The sequence below is a fragment of the Podarcis pityusensis genome (assembly GCF_964106645.2).
Source record: "Podarcis pityusensis genome assembly, chromosome: 6".
In the NCBI taxonomy this organism is placed as follows: domain Eukaryota; kingdom Metazoa; phylum Chordata; class Lepidosauria; order Squamata; family Lacertidae; genus Podarcis; species Podarcis pityusensis.
The window spans coordinates 59,472,816-59,492,375 of NC_138030.1; the positions used below are offsets into that span (position 1 = coordinate 59,472,816).

Genomic DNA, 19,560 nt, shown 5'->3' on the forward strand with positions numbered 1-19,560 from the left:
CAGCGGCATATCACACAGTGATCAAAAGCTGCAGGACAAGTAGCTAAGAATGAGTTTAATGTTTCAAAAAAAGTAGATCCCACATTTATTTTATTTATTTAGAAAAATGCATTAGCCGCTTTTTTAAAAAAAGACTATCCTAAGCAATGTACATACAACAATAAAACTTTTCAGACAGCAACATAATGGCATGCTATGAAAGGGCCATATAGGTGAAACATGAAAGAAAATCAAGAAAGAAGACATTTATTTTGCCTTTCGCAACATGTAATAATTTAATCAGTGCTGTGAGCTCATGGTGTTTCGATAAAGGCAAATTCTCATTGAAAACACATCTGTCCTCGAGGTGGAATATTTTAAAAACTGAGGAATTTTCATTAAAGCGATATGGACAAATTATAATGACGGCTTCTAATAAACAGAAGATTAGCAGAACAATCTTACATAGCAATTGCACCAGGAGTGAAGTTGCATCACTTCTATTTTATATTTATGGACATAATCATAGTCTGCCCTCTCACAAAATATCAGGGCAGTGCACAGCAATATAACAAAATATTTTTTTAAAAGCAGTATGGAATAATCATTAAAATAACTGGCTACTCAATAAATAAATAAATAAATAAATAAATGCATAGGTCTGTCAGCAGCATTCTGCTAAGCAGGTAGGATGGCTATACATGCTCAGCCCCGGAGTAGAAGAGAAAACACACAAAACAGAAAATTCAAAAATAGCATAAAAGCAGAAGATAGGCCCCTGCATCCGTGAACAAATAGCCAAAATCCACCATACACGAACCATACACAGAGGAAGCCAGTGAACTCACAGTGAAAAGGACATGCTTTTGGGCACAGTGCCATTCTTTTGCATGCTGCGCAGGGGTATATTCTGATACACCCCCACACAAGGTATGAAAGAATGCCACCGCACCCAAAACTAAGGTAACCAGACATCCCCATTTCCTAGGGACAGTCCCCAGATTTACAAATCAGTCCCCATACAAAATCCATTGAAGTTGAAAAGTGTCCCCGGATTCATTGGAAAAACATCTGGTAACCTTACCCAAAACCATCAGGCAGCAACAACTTTCCTCCTTCTACCAGCATCCCTCCAGGCAGGGGCTCCATTTTCCTTATGCTGCTCACAAGCAGTGCTGAGGTGGGGGTGGGAACGCCACAGAATGGGATGGCACAACACAGAGTGTCAAGCTCGGAAAGTCCTCCCCTCCCTTTGATAACTTCACAGATAAGAATTAACAAGCAGTTGATAGATTTATAGTCTTTTTATTACAGCTTCATGTTGCGGTCACAAAATAGGCAGCTCTCCGCAAGGAGGGCAGTTCCTCATTTGTGGAGGAAGTTCCTCAAAGAAAGTGGGATATATATTTTAAAAGAAATGTTCACATAGAACAAATGGGTCACAATTGTCACACTTTGCAGCCAGTGTTTCCCACTTCCTTTGCTTGCCTGTGTGCGATGTGGTTGTTGGATCGGAGTGGGGGTTATTGTTGGGTTTCGAGGTTCCCCCCTAGAAGTGAGGTTCTCAAGTTCCCCTATATGTTCTGGAAGCCGGTTGTCTGTGGACGCTTCCAGACTGCCATCACTTTTGGATCTCTCACCCATTAGAATAGATGCCAATTATGCTCCTTCATGAAATAACATGGCCCTTCTTCTTAACCCACTTCCAAGAAGATGGGTACATCGTGGTAAACAGCAACAGCACTACAGGCTTCTCACGCTTAAAAAGTAGGCTTTTTGCAGTAAGAAATGTGATGGGGGGGGGGAAGAAGTAGAAAGTGTGGGATAATTTCCACTTGATGGCAGTGTTGTATAACCTCTGCAGAAATGTCGTACAAACCAATGAGACCAAATGCCCAACAAACAGGTCTCTGGAAACCACTCCTGTGTCTGCAAATCCCCCCACCTCTTTCCCAGTTTCCCCATCTGGCCTTTGGGAGCTCTAGGCATGGGGCAAGTGGGGACGTGCCTTCAGCTGCAGTCTCCCTATGTAGGATTTATTTACCTGGTGTGCTGCGATTGGGTGATGAGTTACACCATATCCTATGCCTGGCCCAGCAAAGTGAGCAGGATGGTCATTGACACAAGGAGGTTTTCTTTTCCCCTTTTATCTTTTTAAAGAAGTTTCTCTCCCACTGGCGTCAGCAGGAGGGAAACTCTTTGCATCTTTGACTGTTTATGACATGGTCACTGGAGCCTAGAGGAGTATAGCATATCATGTAACTGTGCACTTCTCTGGGCCACCCCATCCTGACTCCACCCCGCCCACAGGCAGATCTTCACTAGCAGAAAACCTACACAAGCCCCACTATTCTGCTGATGTCAGATTTCATCAGCGTATCTGTCATGTCTGCACCATCCCTGGCATTCTGCTTATGGTGCTGAGTTTCTGTCAAATCCTCAGCCAGCAATGGTCAAATACTGGACTGTGTCCTGAATATAGTTTTTCCTAGAACAATCATAGGCAGATAGTAGAAAATTGGTGGGTTTTTTGGAAAAATTGATTGAATAACTAAAGGAGAGTAAGTGGCTAACTGGGATCCAGAACAATCTTAGAGCATTTTTGTATTTCTTCCTATAGAGCCAGTGTAGCATAGTGGTTAGAGTATTGGGCTATGACCTGGAAGACCAGGGTTTGAATCCCCACAGGGATGAATAAAGATAGGATATAAATGGAATAATAAATACATACAAATAAATAAAAGTGTCTTTTGGTCTGGAATGTGCAGCTTGTGTTAAAGTAGGATTGAAACCGGAACGAATGCTTTGAATAATTTCTAGCCAAAGAAAGTTTTGCATATTAATTAGAGAGTTGGGAAATGCAAAGCAAAATAAAACAGAACTGTGTAAATGCTGTTGGGATCAGGTAGGATCTGTATTCCTGGAATCTTAGGGATTTGCAGTAAGCAGCACCTTTAAGGGAAAAGTGTGTGTGTGTGCGCGCGCGCGTGTGATTTTTGGCTGGGATAGCACTTGGAGAGGAAAGTAGTAACCTCGCTGCCAATGGGCCCAAATGGCTGTTGTAGTTTTTGAAAAGGAAATGGCCAGTTTTGTGCACACTTTAGAAGAATGCATACTTAACGTAATGTATCGTTTGACCCCAAGACGTGGTGGCCCATCTATAGGTGGTGAATTGAACAAGTTAAATGTGGTAGATAAAGCAGAGAGGCCCAGTGGGATAGATTTTCATGCTCAGAGAAGGAGCATTTGCTTTGTATGCAGAAGGTCCCAGTTTCAATACCTAGCATCTCCAGGAGGGCTGGGAATGTCTCCTGTCTGAACCTCTGGGGAACCACTGGCAGTCATTGTAGACAGTATTGAGCTATATTGACCAATGATGTGATTCAGGGTAAGTCTAATTCCTGTACTCCTAATCTTCTGGCTTTAGTGGTCATTGCAATGATGGAATCAAGGCACTTTGCATCATCTGCCCCAACCATGTTATAAGTTTTATGGCTTCCCTGTGAACCACTAGCATAAGGGAGCATGGGGGGGGGGAGAGTGAGAGCTTTGGTGATGCTCACATGAACATTTAACATTTGAATGCACTCTCTATTTGATCCTTTGTATTGGAGTGAAATGTAACCGCCAAACCATGCCAAGGCGTTTTGTTTGTATAATCTAGCAATTCTGGTCCAATAACTGGGCCAGTAAGTCAAGTTAATCTTCACTTGAAAGAGGGAGATGAGTGTTTTTCAACTAATTGTTTAGTCTTTATATCTGGCTTTGAAGCTCTGCATGCTTTGAAGCTGTATGGTTTCCTGGCTTTCCCAAGATGAAGATGTTTCTTAATTAATAAAAGAGTCAGTTTTCAAAAACAACATCCTTTGTCAACATGAAATGTGTTTGACATCCTTTATTTACATTTTTCCCATATAAAGGAGAGCAAATAAAACCCTCCTCTTAGATTAATATTATATCAGACGCTTGCCAAATACAGTTTTGACTTCTTTACAAAATCCAGAAGAGGTCACTGTTTCTCTTTTGAGTGTTTTCAACAGCCGCAGTTGGCAGAAGGTCCTCTTTAAACTAATTAAGAGACCTGGAACCTGTTAAAACGGGTTGAATGTAACTGAATGGTTTCCAATGCCTTCTTTACATTCTCTAGGGTGTTTGGCCTGACATAACAGCTGGAATAAATAAACATAAATATATCAGTAGTGAGTGAAGTTGTGTTATTAATGTTTCCCAGCATGCATTTTAATTTCAGATTCAGCCATTGAAGCACAGCGCTTATCTATAATGCAACCAAGCTCTTTATTGAAAACATTCAATAACTTTATTTTTCCTCATCTTTTTTACAAGCTAGGCAGTGGCCTGTTCTGGAACGACGATGTCAAATGTTTTCGTTTTACTTGGTGGCATTATGAACAAGTGCTTTGCCTCAACATAGTGACCCAAACTATTGCAGAAAATGACATTAAGAGTTTTATGAAGGAGTTTAACAAAGACTATAAGGGTGGCACTGTGGTCTAAACCACTGTGCCTCTTGGGCTTGCCAATTGGAAGGTCTGCCATTCGAATCCACCCAATGGGGTGAGCTCCCGTTGCTCTGTCCCAACTTCTGCCAACCTAGCAGTTTGAAAGCATGCCAGTGCAAGTAGGTAAATAGGTACCACAGTGATGGGAAGGTAAACGGCATTCCTGTGTGCTCTGGTTTCCATCATGGCGTCCCGTTGCACCAGAAGTGGTTTAGTCATGCTGGCCACATGACCCGGAAAGCAACAGCTCTCTTGGCCTGAAAGCGAGATGAGCGCCACACCCCATAGTAGCATTTGACTGGACTTAACCATCTAGGGGTCCTTTACTTTTACCTTGATCAGGGTTTGGTCAGCTAAAGAAAAGTCAGTCTACAACCTTTTCAAAGTTAGAAAAGAGGGGGCAGTTATGAAAATGTGTGTTGTGGGCTTGCCCAAGACATGATTTTGCTGCCTGAGGCAGAACAACAAATGATGCCCTCCCCCACAAGCCAAGGTGCCTAGGCTGGTCAAGTTGTGTTGGCACCTGAGGGAGAAAATTCAACATGCACCTCTGCCCCTTCCTGGCAGGAAAAAAAAATTACAACCATCAAATTACTAAGAGCTGTCTGCTGTCTCTTGACACCCAGAAATAGCTGCCTAAGGAGGCCATCTCACTCTGTCTAATGGTAGAGCCAGCCCAAAACAGTGTCTATGTGTCTTCCTTTACAGTCTTCTATTCGAAGGGCTAGCTAATCCAAACACAATTTAAAGAGAACGAGTCCTAAGAAGGAAGAGCAGTAGGAGTATTGAATTGCTTATATACAATTAGTACATGGGCAGCAGATTGAGCAGGCCTACAGGTCACTTGGCTAGTTTTTTTGTACCCTGGTGAAATGTGTTGGGCAGGATTCACTTCCTGAGCCCTGCTTAAGAACTTCCACATGTGCAATGGGGCTTCCTTCTGCACGCCCCCTGAAATTGACTGGGGTGGGTTGGGGGAACCCCCAGAAGAGTGCACGGGGGGAGCAGCTGAAATTCCTGTGCAGGTGGAACATTCACAATAGCGTGATGTTGAATCCCACCCATTTCATTTCTATCTAAAGGATAGTGATTGTTTCTAACTAGCAGCCTTGTATCCAGTATTTGCTCAGGAGTGCTAAGAAACCAAAAGTTCAGGGCAGTTTTGAAAGGTTCAGTCTGCCATCTTGATTCCAAATGGTGTCCAGCTGCGTCCAAACATGCAGTGAAAACCTGCTCTTTATTCTCGGGAACCGTCATGCAAAATGCGTTCATGATAACTTAAGAGACATCCAAATTCTGAGCAAACAAAAACTTTCCAAGATATATAGTAGATTGTGGATGTATACATATAAATTCGTGCATGCACATTTTATCAGAGAATCTTAGAGTTGGAAGGCATCCCAGGGGTCAATGTAGTCCAATCCCTGCAATGCAGGAATCTCAGCTAAAGCATCCATGACAGATGGCCATCCAACCTCTGCTTAAAGACCTCCAAGGAAGGAGAGTCCACAACTTCCTGAGGGAGATAGTTCCACTTTCAAACAAGTGTGTCTTTTGGTGATGCATTTCCTGTTTGGTTCCCCCCCCCCCCGGCAATGCATAAGTGGCCTTCCTATGTGTATTTATAGAATTGGGCCATCCGTGCTAATCAGCTTTATACAGAAGTACACTTTGCAAATTCTAGTGGAATCCACTTCCAACTAAGGCAGCAGTCCTACCAACTTATATCTTTGATTAAGCCCTGTGTATAGTGTAACTGATCTCAGAAAACAGGCATAGAGTTTACTGTATTTAGGGTGACAACTTTCCATAGGACTCGATGAGCAGAAAGCTGCTCTTCCTTAGAGTTGCCCCAAATGTTTACAGATTGCTTTGACCATAACAGTTTGCCAGAACAAATCGCAAGGCAGTGCTGGGGTCTCAAATAGTTACTACATTTTAGATCGTAAAATGTCATTGCATAAATGTGTTCATTATTGAATCCTCATGTGGATTTTGCTACTTAAGGCCAGAATCCTAACTTTGCCTGTTTGGAGGTTAACCCCATTGAAATCAACAGGACTTCTGATTAAACATGGTGAATATTGAGTTGCCAGCAAGTCTTTGTTATTTATCACTTTGCTTCCTATGCAACTCTATGTCAAAGTAACCCAGTGTAAATATAGCTCTCGCAGCTGATTATCCAAATGTTTTATATGTCCCTTGCAGTGTTACTGTAACCTTCACCTCTCTCTTAGTGTTTACTTATTTGGAAGAAAGCTGCTTAAAACCAACAGGACTTATTTCCACATAAATGTGTTTTAAGAGTGAATGTTAAGATTTAAAACATATTTATGTGGAAAAATGTCCTGTACTTTAGAAAACCTTTCTTCAAAGTGTACTAGGACTGCGGTCTGAAGTTGTGCTGCATGGAAAAAATGGTAGATTTATATTACTTCAAGTTGAACTTAATTAAAGCAACTTAGAACTTAGAAGCCCCCTGCCCCAACAAGGACACATTATGGGGCGAGTGATCCAGATAACACCAAGGGAGGTAGGCTTAGAGGTCACTGCGATCAGGTGGTACATTGCCACCAGCTCTCTGTCCAACTAACCACTGAACTGTTGAAACGAATTGTACAAGGAGTTCGTCTTTACTTGTACAGATGGTGATTCTGATCTGCATGACCAGTGTTGTACTATTAGGGTGAGGAAGTGGGGGCGGGGTTTAACTCATGAGAAAAATTATAACACCAGTGCCCATTGAACAAATGGTGCACATGTGAGCTATTGTAACTCATGTAATCCAGATCCATATTGTCCTATGCCACAGGGGTAAATCATGCATGCAGATTTTGCATCAAAATCATTACATTATCTGACGTCATAATGATTCAGATGAGTGACACCTGTCAAAGAGCTTGTTGCACATTTGGGAAGCACTGCACTTTTATTTTGTTTTTTTTTTCTACAATCCCTGTACGCAGCACTTCCCAAGCACAGGGATTGCAAAGCCCTTTTGACAGCACTTCTCAAAGGCCAACGATCAGCTAGTTATCTGCTGCTTGGGAAGTACTGCACAAAGTGCTTTGCAGGCACTCCCAATTGACAGTGCCTGCAAAGCCCCCTTTGGCCCTTCCCTACCCCATGTCAGACTTCATCAACGACATCAGATATAAAGCAAGTGGGTGTGGCTTGCCTGAAACAGATACGTGACGTGGGCCAAATGGGGAGCCCAGGAGGGCCAAATTTGGCCAGCAGGCCAGAGCTTCCCCCCACTTGTTTTAAGTCTGAATTCAGTGGGGGGCCAGGTAAAGCCTCTCTAGACATTTGTGTGCCTGTAGCTGCCGTGTAGGTATATGGTTAGGAGTTTTTGCTCCAATATATATACTTGCTTACATTGAACAGCATTCACCATTTGAATGCCCATTCGCCCAGCCTGGAGAGATCCTTTTGGAGTTCCTCACAGTCCCTTGTTGTTCTTACCAACCTGAACAATTGGGCGTAATCAGTTCAGTCCAAGTCATTTATGAACAAGCTAAAAAGGAGCAGTCCCAATAGTGACCATTGGGAAGCTTCAGTGCCACCAAAAGGCAAGAGTGGTGTGTCCTGTCCACCCCTTGATGCTTCACCCTGCTTAATGGCTGGCCTGGCCCTGTATTTAGGAATATAGGAAGCTGCCTTATACCGAGTCGGACCTTTGGTCCATCTTGCTCAGTATTATTTACACTGACTGCCAGCAGCTCTCCAAGGTTTCAGGCAGAAGCCTCTCCCAACACTACCTGAAGATGCCGGGGCTTGAACTTGAGACATCCTGGATCAAATGCAGATGCTCTACCACTCAGCTGACCTGTTGCCCTTCCTTGATGCCTTCTGACCATAGGAGGTGATATGGTAAAACAGGGACGGGGAGCCTGTTGGATCCCAACTCCTCTCAACCCCAGCCTGCATGGCCAATGGCCAGGAGTGATGGGAACTGGAGTCCAAAAACATCTAGAAGTCCCCCACCCTTGTGTGAAAGCTGTGGCAAAACGGCACCAAGGGAGTGGAGCAAAGCCAATGGGCTATTGAGGGCTGGGGAAGACATGAGACAAGTACTGATGTCCTGGAACAGCTGTCTGGAAATCAAGTGGCCGGGCCTAGAAGCCAAGAGCATAGGCATCTTGCAGACTATAAAGGGGTTGGGAAGCAGAGGCACAAGCAGAAGGGAGCTGGAGTGGGCAATGGAAAAGTTTCAATCTGTGTGTGGATATTCCTGTGGTCTCCTGGTGCCCAGAGTTGAGGTGCTACTGGGGGCTGGTGAAGGACTGGGTTACAGCCAATCATCTTTCCTCTTTTCTCAGGTTAGAGTGATGAGCAACCACTTCCTCCAGGAAGCTCGGTGGCTTGGCCCCCCATAGGAGCTTTCACACAACCACTTTCTCGGCAGCGCATCCTGTGAAATCTCGAAGAGCAACAGAGCGCCTTAGGCAGCCAGTGGATTTTGGCAGCCTCCCTCTGGCTGCCGTCTCCGTGCCGCTGCCACTGCAGGGGAGCAGCTTGGATTTGAGGAGAACTAGGCTGAGTCGGAGGCTTGTTCACAAATAACAGTTGCCATCTGTCTTCTTAAAATAATAATAATAATAATACATGACAACTTGTACTTTCCTGTGGGCAAGGCTTAATGTAAAGCAGTTGCACAAAAGCCTTTCATTAGCATAATGTTTAAGCGATGCCGAGATATTAGGTTACCAAATGCTGAGGCAGCTTCAAGAATCAGCAAAATGAGACAGCTCCTTGAGTTCCTTGCAAAATGGCCAGAATTCCTCCTTCCCATTTTCAACACAAATGGCCTCCTGTGGTTTTCAGTCAGGATGAGGCACTGTCAGAAAATTTTTGCAGAAAGTAAGATGTTTCCTGCTTTAACCTCTTAAAGGAAGGTTCTTCCTGCTGTTTATAGATTTATTAATTTTCTAGGCTGACGCTTTCACTGATGTTGATTGGTGCTAGGGGAGGACACAACAAAACTTTCCAATTTGTCTTGGGGTTATTCTGTGGTGAGTTTAAATAGCCCACAGTGCTAGTCTGGGCAGCCTTCCTGTGAGGCAGAGTGAAGGAGCCTCCTCAGTCAGATTTTTTTGGGGTGCTATAAAAGGACAGCAAATTGTTAATTCTTTAATTCATTGTTGTGTTTTTACTGACTGGGAGCAGGAGAGTCATTTGGGTGATTTATCTGCTTCAGGTGCCAAAACAACTGGACTGACCTAGGGTACTATGGCTAATCACCTTGAAATAAGGGTAGGGCAGGCATTTGCTGTTCCATATCTCAAGCATATCTTGAGCCAGCTCTGTTAACATCTGGAATTTGTCACTGTAGCCTCCTGTGGCATCCAGATGTTGCTGGACTACAATTCCCATCAGCCACGACCACTGGCCATTCTGGCTGGGCCTGATGGGGAATGTAGTCCAAAGCAGTTGGATGGCATCAGGTTGGGAAAGTCTGATCTAAAGCAACTTTCTTGGTGGGTACTGTCCTGTGCCAAACGCAGTCCCAAGCAGGTGTTCCTGGAACTGATGGTTGAAGGATGGGTGGCTGCATTCTTTCCAGGTGTAACTTGCCTATGAAACCAGCCGCTGACTTGATTTAAAGCTTGTTCAATGTACAATATGAATGGAAGCCAATATTTGGTTGTGCTCAACAAGGCCTGAGCTATTGTTTATTGGGTTTTATATCCTCAAATGTCCAAATAACATATAGCTAAAATAAATGTACATACAAAAAATAAAACAGCAGCAGACATGACTATTGGATAAGCTGTTGGATAAGTCAGACAACAACAACAACAACAACAACAACAGCAACAATAACAACAACAACAACACCACCACCACCACCACTTCATTTTCAATTTATTTACATGGCCTTTTTTTCTCAGCAAGGTGAAAGGAATTCCTTACCTCATTATCATGTACATTTTATGAGTAGAAAGTAGATCTGAGGTTGAAAGATGCATTTTAAACATCTGCACTACATTACCGTCCTAGAACGCCCTAGGTGCCATGTTTCCCTAACTCACAAGCCTGCACACCACAGCAGCACTCAAGGAAGTTAAGCACCTTATAGCTGGCGTGTCACATTAATCCATTTTGATTGCAACACTATGCCAGCTTCTGAAAACCACTGGCCTTTCTTCTGAGTAGACACATATACGTATGATTGCACTGTTAATGGTCTCAGCATGCAAGCTTATGCATCTTTACCTGGGAGTAAGCGCCAGTGAATCCAATGCAGCTTGCTTCAGAATAAGAGGAACATAGGATTGCACTGTGGAGGAGTAAGTGGAATGGTTACTAGCTACCGTTTTGCATTAATTATATGAAAAAGGAGTTTGCTGTGAAATCAAGGGTGGTTTTTTTTCTTTTTGCTTGTAGCATCTGTCACTTTTCTCTGCTCCAGGTTCTGCTACATTTTTAGATAGCTCCAACCAGAGAATGTAATTGCAGCTTAATGATAATGTACCCTTTTGCTTTTACCTATCTATCAATCTGCCCTCCTGAATGCTGGCAGATTACTTGGACAACACTGATATTTAGTTAATTTATTACTCATGCCCAGTACATTTTCAAGTGTACCTGCCTAGTGTAATAAAAGGAAAAGAGGAGGTTACATGATTTGTTCTAGTTCACAGCACTTCTGAACTTGCACAAGCCTTCTGCTACTTATAGCTGTGCTATCTTATATCTCTTAGCCTTTATTTTTTTAAAAAGCCAAGCACCCATTAAAAATACAGAACAGTGTTTGCAAGTCATGCTCACTTTCCATACTGTCTCATAAGAACACAAGAGGCTGCAGAAAAAAATAATGAAGTTTTTGAGCAATTTTTAACAAAAATTGCCCAAAACGACACTGCCGACATGGGTTGCCACACGTCCAGATTTTCCCAGACTTTTTGTTGTTGGGAAATTCTGGACACATGGCAAGCCTAGGACTGGCAGCTGAATCTTACTTCAGCACTGGTAATGGGACAGAGCCTCCACCACACCTGAGGCCAGCAGGCAAGCTTAAGAGGCACAGGGCAAGCTGCTTAATCCACACAGTATCTGTTCTCCATCCGTCCGCATCTGCCACCTAAGGAGGCTGCTTTACTCTGCCTAATAGCAGGGCTGGCCCAGCTTACACCAAGTCAAATGAGTGGCTCGGCCAACATTCAGCATTGTCTCTACACTGACTGTTGGGGTTTCTCTCCAGAGTTTCATATGGGCTTCTTCCCTAGCTCTCCCTGCAAGCAATGGTAACATTTGTGTGGAAAGCATATGCGCTGAGCTACAAACCTCCTCCCGCTGATGAGGATAGGAACTGGGTTGCCAGCAAAGCAACACCAAAAGTGAGGCACAAACTGTAGAGATGTAATGAGCATAAGATGGAGTGCAGAGTGGACTTGGGGGGCTGAGGGATTGGTTGATTGTAAGAACCATGGGAATTGTCCAGTGGCATCCTATGCAGTTTCATCTTTACACCATGCTATTTAACATTCACAGTGGCACCTCGGGTTAAGTACTTAATTTGTTCCGGAGGTCCGTTCTTAACCTGAAACTGTTCTTAACCTGAAGCGCCACTTTAGCTAATGGGGCCTCCTCCTGCTGCTGTGCCGCTGGAGCACGATTTCTGTTCTCATCCTGAAGCAAAGTTCTTAACCCGAGGTACTATTTCTGGGTTAGCGGAGTCTGTAACGTGAAGCGTCTGTAACCTGAAGTGTATGTAACCCGAGGTACCATTGTATCTGGAACTGTTGAGTGCTGTCAGCAGGGAATTTGGAATGAAGTGTCACCATCTCTCTCCCCCCCCCCCGCCATCTGTCATCTGAATCAGGAGAGGCACATCAGGAGCCAGACTAGCTTGGAGGCTGCAGTGGGCAGGATGTGGGCCAATGCAGTGAAGGACAGGTAAGAAATCTGATAAATAAACAAACTTCCAGAAGGTACTTTAACTTCAGCAAAACACCCAGCAGCCACAGGTGTCTTTCAGATTCTCCATCACTTACATGTTGTGAAAGTCTCAACTTGAAAGGAAAGGACTTTCTCCTAATCTAAGTGATAGGGGCAAACCGGGTGGTGGCAGTCTCTTGGGACCATCATCACAACCAGCCAAGCATGTATACCGAATCAGAATATTGATGCAACTAGACAGGGAACTGTGGGGCCTTCCAATCTAGCTTATAGTGTTCACCTCCTTCCCTTCCTTTGCTGAGAATTAGGCGTGAGGGAAAAATTGTTGGAGCTAATAGAAGGCTTTTGTTCAGTGCCATTTTGGGGGGAGGGGGGAGGTAGGCTTGCAGCGGGAAAGTGAAGGAGTCCCTTGCATAACATCAGGGACGGGCAATCATTTACCCTAGGATTTCATACAGCCCTTAGCTTAATTTCAAATGATTGGTCTCTTCCTTGGCAGCCTGCTGGGTGGAGAGAAACTGGCCTACTAACTTGAGGTTTGCTTTTTGTGTGTGTTTTTGTATGTGGCTTTGTAACATGGGCATAGCCAGGACTTTTGTTAGAGGGAAACAGGACTAATGTGATTGGTCAGTTAGTTAAGTATTTTTATTATTTTACTTGATCTGGGGTGGGGGAGGGCAGCTGTCCCCTCTGCCCCCTCTTGGCTATGCCTATGCTTGGTAAGAAGTATATGCCTATGATGCTGCTTATATTATTGATACCAGTGTGATTTTTTTTAAGCGCAGCCTGGCATTCTATCCAAGAAAAGCTTTCATAAATCAGGGAGGAAGAGGCCTTTCTGTACACACTTCCTGTGCTTCCGATCCAAACATGAACAGTTGTATAAAGAAGGCGAAGGAGAAAACTGGCACAAATGAGCCACTTAGGCAGTTGTCCTACTTATTTGAGGCTGTGAAAACTAAATTAAGTAGATCGGAAACCAGAATCCCATTTTTACGTGAGATATAGCCAGCATGGCCACGTGTCCTACTTTCCAGAGCTCTGTCCTCTATTTGGAGGCATTCTCCACTTGAATGGCTGTCTTGTAGAAGGATAAAGAACAATAAGAATGGAGAGCAAGGGCCTTGAAGTTGCTTAACCAACCAGGAAATCTCAGGTTTGTGGCTCGTGGTTTCTGTAGGAATAGCATGCGCTGCTCAAGAGTGTTGGGTGAAAACAAGTGCAGCTTTATTGATTATATGGCAGGTCAGTGGGGCTGGCATGGCACAAGGGCAAAGGCAAGTTCTTCATTCCAGCCAGCCCTTGCTATTGGAGTGGCATTTTGTTTGATGGTTGGGAAGCACCCAACCAGCCCATGGGAGCTGGCCACAGGGTCCCACTGGACATCTGGGGGAGAGGTCCACTCCCAGCCAGGCAGGGCCCCATCCGAGCTAGGACCATGCCTTGAACCTATCATCCCCTCCAGGCCCTTTATGGGGACATCCTTACTAGTCTGATCCTGCCCAATGCTGTCTGTGCACGAAGTAGTGGCAGAAGATTGAGAACGCCTAGCATGTCAAAGTGCTCACTGAGGGAAAGAGGTGGGAAACCCAGAGCCAACTGAGGTTTTGGGGGGGGGGGGAATCATTTCTGGACCTGTTAACCAGTGACCCAAAGAGCACAGACAGGCCCTAACAAGGCCTCACTAAGCATGTGGGAAAGCACACAGGGCAAAATGGCCCCAACCTCTTTGTGGCTGAGGCTTTTAAGCACTTGACCAGGGATCAGCTAACTTATCGCGCCTCAGGCCAGTGTCTCCAGTGCCAATCGCGCAGAGGGCAGGGGAGCACGTGCCCATACACGTGCGCACACGCTATTTCCGGCGCACTTCCGGGTTGGAGGAGCCCCAGAAATAGCTTGTGCGCATGTGCACGGGCCTCCTCCAACCCGGATGTGCACCGGAAATAACGCATGCACACAAGCTATTTCCGATGCTCCTCCGACCCAGAAGTGGGCAGCCGTGCAGCGCAGCGCCAGTAAGAGTGGGTGGTGGCACCAGGTGGCGGGGGTTGCCGCAGGCCAGATAAACGAGTCCCTCGGGCCTTATCCGGCCCGTGGGCCTTAGTTTGGGGACCACTGCACTTGACCCTCTACTACCCCCATTGCATGGGATGCTACAATTTCCCACGGGATCTCATGAGGGTGCTGCAGGACTGGCTGAAGCCCTGCCTCTCCCCACTGCCTCGGGCTGCCTCCCCACCGGCCGAAAGTGCCCCATTCACTTTGCATGCAGAGCAGAACTTTCCAAAAGTTCGAACATGTCAGTGGGTCACAGCCTATAGAATACCTTGAGTTTAGAAGTCATCCCTGCATATAAATCAGCATGTCAACCTGCATGGGAGCGAAGCTAGACGGAGGTCCTTCTTGGAAGGCAACCACCTTCAGAAATGGCTGGCAGTAAGAGAGCAGAAGGCTTTTTTTGGGGGGGGGAGTTGTGCTGCTCTATTTATATAATCCCCCCCGCCCCCCGGGAAGTTTGTCTGGTGTGTGTGCTGTTGTCTTTTAAGCATCTGGTTAAGAATGTAAGAAGAGCCTGCTGGATCAGGTCTCTATGGCCCATCTGGTCCAGCATCCTGTTTTTACAGCGGCCAATCAGATGTCTATGAGAAGCCTGCAAGAAGGACCAGAAGGCAACATCACTCTTCTCACTTCCCAGCACCTGGCATTCAGAGGTATCCTGCCTCCCAGAATGGAGGTACAATGTAAACATCACAGCTAGTTGATTTTTAAAGTGAAATGCTTTTTTAAATGTTCTGATGGGAAAGGAAGCTTATATGTTAAATGCTGTAATTGAGTCACCGAAGTTGGTTTTGAAGGCATAGTGAATTTGGGAAGTGCCTTTAATTGTTTGGGGAGGACATCAACAGCATTTTAATTATCTAATTGTATGGTGTTAAAAAATATTACTGTGAATTGCCTAGGATATATTTGCACGGAGGGCATTAAATAAAAAATAAAGTGATAGTCCTCAGTATTCAAAACATAAGGCAATCCTCTCCACATCCAGCTCATTACAATTGAGGTACATTCTGGATTTTATATTATTTTTAGACTAAGTGTCATCTTTGTTAATTAAGGCGTTTTGGTGCATCATGCGTGAGGACAAGACTGGGAAAATAATTCTAAATTTCATTAATAAACAATAAAAACCTAGACATGGGGACTTTTCAGGTTTCTGGCCATTCACAAAAGAGTCTAGATAGCTCAGTTAGTTAGAGCGTGGTGCTGATAATGCCAAGGTTGCAGGTTCTATCCCTGTATAGTCCCAGTTGCATAGTCCTGCATTGCAGGGAGTTGGACTAGATGATTCTGTGGGTGCCTTGCAACTCTGCAATTCTATGATTCTACGATCACTCACAAGAGGTGCATGTGAAGTGATATGCTTGTGATATAGCCACATGCTAAGACGGTTGCATGCACAGAGTTCCATGCAGATCGGTTTAACCTTTCAGCATGCCGCTGCTGCCACCACCACCACCAAAATAGGCTTTGTGCTGATGTGCTAAACATCCCAGGTGCACACTGAGCATTTTCTAGACACAGCCACAAAGAGTGGGGATTGTGCGAGAGGGCTCTGATCTTCTATCCGCATGCTGAAGCACTGTTGGCAAAACCAACTGTGCAAACCTATACATGCTTTCTTAGAAGCCCTACCAAGTTTGGTGGGGTTTACTCCCCAATAATGGGAGTTTAGGATTGCAGGCTTGGGTTGCGTCTGCGTGTAATGGCTGAAGGTGTCTTGTGATTTGGCTCTGGCAGTGTGGCACATGGCTCTCAAGCATTTAACATTTCTGTGACATTGCTGTTTGCACAAGCCGTGACAGAAAGCGTTCGGGAGAGGTTGTTTCCTTTTGATGTCTCACAGCAAGTCATCCTTTCGTACTGGTGGCCGGAATCAAAAGCCCTGTGGCTCAATAAAGTGATCCTTTTGACACCCGCCTTTTGTGTGCTTCCACCCGCACTGCACCCCTCCCCAAGAGTTTGTATTTCATCGACCGTTTCCAAGGATTGTGAGTGTGCCCCACACATCTTCACTGCTGCTGGTGTGTTCAGAGCCAACAAACAAAACACAACACACCATTATTTGATTTGAATGGCTGCTGGGCTATATAATGGGGAACAGAGGAAACGGGGAGAATAAGGCCTTGCTATTCAGACAAGAAAAATCCCCAGCACCGTGTCAAAAGACTATGAAAGCGCTTTCTGGCTTTTTGCCATGGTGGCCTTTAACATGATAAGAACAGGGCGACACAACCTGCCAGTCATGAACTTGCATGTAAAGAGGAGGAAATTAAAGATGGGCTCAGCATTTTAATCCAGCGTACAATGTCATTTCGGTGGCAATTTTTTTAAAAAAGATGCAATTTTAATTTCTCTTTAGAAAGAAAGGAGAATGTCTGGATAGGGATGTAGATAGCTTTTAACTTTTCACCAGTTTCAGATTCTCTTTTTATCATTCCCAGCCTCAGTGCCCCTGCTCCAGTTTTCACCTCTTGTTATGAAGGATTATTGCCTGGTTGAAACTTGCAAGGTTAAAAAAGCATGGCAGATCAGCTTCTTCTGGTTAAAATATTTGGAGGTGATCCAGGCACCTGATGTCATTCTTAAAAAAAACTCATTGACAAAAGTGTCGCTTGGCCCAATTCAGAGGTGGGAAGCCTTCTACAGCCTGGGGGACGCAGGCCACCTTGGCTTTCGCTTCACGCAGACCCAAGTGAGCCTGAGCTTCCACAGCCATTGCCCGCCATGAACCACCATGAGCAGGACTGGCTGCAACAGCAGCAGATATGCTTGAGATAATATTTTATACTCTTGTTAATTATTTGTATTTTATATTTGACTTCCTTTAGTCATGTTTTATTTTGAAATGTTTAAGGAATTTTTCTTTTCATTTTTGGTAACTTTGCTGTGTTAAATGCACATTCCGTGGTTGTAATTCTCCTTTGTCATTTTTTTTATTTGGAAATCTTTAAGAAAACGTTTTAGTTTCCTGCTAGTTTTGTTGCTTTGAATGTATACTTTATGTTTGACTTTCTTCAGTAATGTTTTATTCTGGTTTGTTTCATTTGGATTTTATGTTTTAATGTATTATATACTTTGATGTTAGCCTCCCTGAGCCCAGTTTGGCCGGGGAGGGGGGGATATAAATAAAACAATAATAATAAAAAGAAGAAGAAGAAGAAGAAGAAGAAGAAGAAGAAGTTTTAATTCATTGTGAGATTATTATTATTTCCTTTAAAATATAAAGTGGTATAGAAGTGAAATTAAAAATTATAAAAATAAAAAATATATATTTTCCTTCTCTACAAGCTTCTGGTGACCACATGTAGCTGGTGGGCATGGCCAGAGGAAAAAGAAGGTGGAGCAATGACTGAATTTGTTTCTGCAAGCATTCTCACACCCCACACTATCCTCTGTGATAGCTCAGTTGGTAGAGCATGAGACTCTCAATCCCAGGATTGTGGGTTCAAGCCCCACATTGGGCAAAAGATTCCTGCATTTCAGGGGGTTGGATGATCCTCGTGGTCCCTTCCAAGTCTACAATTCTATGATTCTATTATTCTTATCCAGGGAAGCAAGAGGGATTGTCAGAGTTGAAGGACATATTCCAGCCAGGCAAAAGCACTGGTGGATGGTGTGTAGCAGGGCCAGTAAAGGGTGTGGCTGGGGAGAGTCCTCAGGGCCAGATAGAGAGGTGTGCAGGGCCACATTTAGCCAGCCAGGCCTGAGGTCCCCCACCCCCAGTTCTTCAGGTGCTCCTGAATGTCAGCATCTTTGGTGCATTTGCGCATGTAGCATTTCTGGGTGCAGTTGGGACTTCCTCCAATTCAGCCTGCCCAAACTGGCCTCTCCACCGGTTGCATTTGTATTGTTGAGGCTTCCTTATCTCAGCCTCCATCATCAAGTACAGGTGGTTGCATTCAGCTTAGTGACCTGGGCTAATATTTAACCATTTAAAACAACAACAACAGGTTTCGGCTTGTTTTCCTCTTGTAGCATTCCATCGAGTGAACCGGGACGCTTCTTCCTTTGGGCCTGCTAGTTCGGCTTCTGAAATCCAAACTGCATTAGCAGAAGATCTGGAGCAGAAGATGGTGTTCTGTAAGCAGTGCTCTGTGTAATTCTTAATCTCCACCTGGACAGCCACCAGAACAGAGGTCAGTTCAATATCTCATCTGAAGGTCATCACCTTTAACAGTTGCTGCTCTCCCGTGTCCATTCCTTTGTATTGCACTATGTGCAGCATGCAGGGACCAAAAGATGGCTGCATTGCCGGAATGTCAGTTTGTTTCTTGCTGTGGCCTTAAAGGCATCTTCCTTCGCATTGAAATCTACTGATTTCTGGTATGTCTTGGATACTCAAGAAGACACCCCGAGACCCCAGTATACTCCTAAGATACAGTGCACTGCCTTATATCGAGGCAGACTATTTGTCCATCCAGCTTAGTGATGCTCACTACAGGCCTTTACGGTGCTTTCCAGATAATGTGGGACTCTTCACTCCCATTATCCCTCACCAATGACTAATACATGTTGAGACTGATGGGGTCCACAACAGTTAGAGGAAACTACATTGGTGCATTTGGACCGCCAACAGTTCTCCTAGTATCTTCAGAATGCAAAGCATACGCTCTTGTCACTGAACCAGGGGTGCCAACTTAAATAAAATATTGAGGAGGCCCAGGTAAGCCCCACGTCACATAACTGATCACAAGACGCAGCACACACACACGCTATTTGAATGGCAATGCCCATCTATTGGGGGGGGCTCAGTCCCCTCAAATATTTTATTGGAGGGGGGCGAAGGGACCTCAGCCCCTATGAGTTGGCTCCTGTGCACTGAGCTAAGGTTCCCCCACCCTATTCATGGCTACCAGCAACAGCTCAAGGCACAGGTGTAGCTATCAAGTAAAACAATAGAAATTAGTAACTGACTAATCACGTAGGTTCTGCCCCCCCCCAAAGTCCTGCCCTCCCTAACAAAAATCCTGGCTACACCCATGGCTCAAGGCCTCTTCCTTCTCAGGGAAGGCTTGTGCTATCGCAATCATTGATCAATGACTACAGTACCAAATTATTATTATGCTCACCCCCAGATTTAACACCGCAGGTAGAA

At 44.6% G+C, this 19,560-nt stretch overlaps 1 long non-coding RNA gene across 2 annotated transcripts in view; it reads left to right on the plus strand.

Moving 5' to 3' along the window:
* The window catches only part of LOC308480406, a 46,859-nt gene that overhangs the window by 5,483 nt on the left and 21,816 nt on the right, over positions 1-19,560 (plus strand). For both annotated transcript variants that reach the window (XR_013988076.1, XR_013988077.1), the window contains exons 2-3: positions 12,328-12,401; positions 18,441-18,601. This is a non-coding gene — a long non-coding RNA (uncharacterized lncRNA). The remainder of the gene's footprint in view (positions 1-12,327; positions 12,402-18,440; positions 18,602-19,560) is intronic.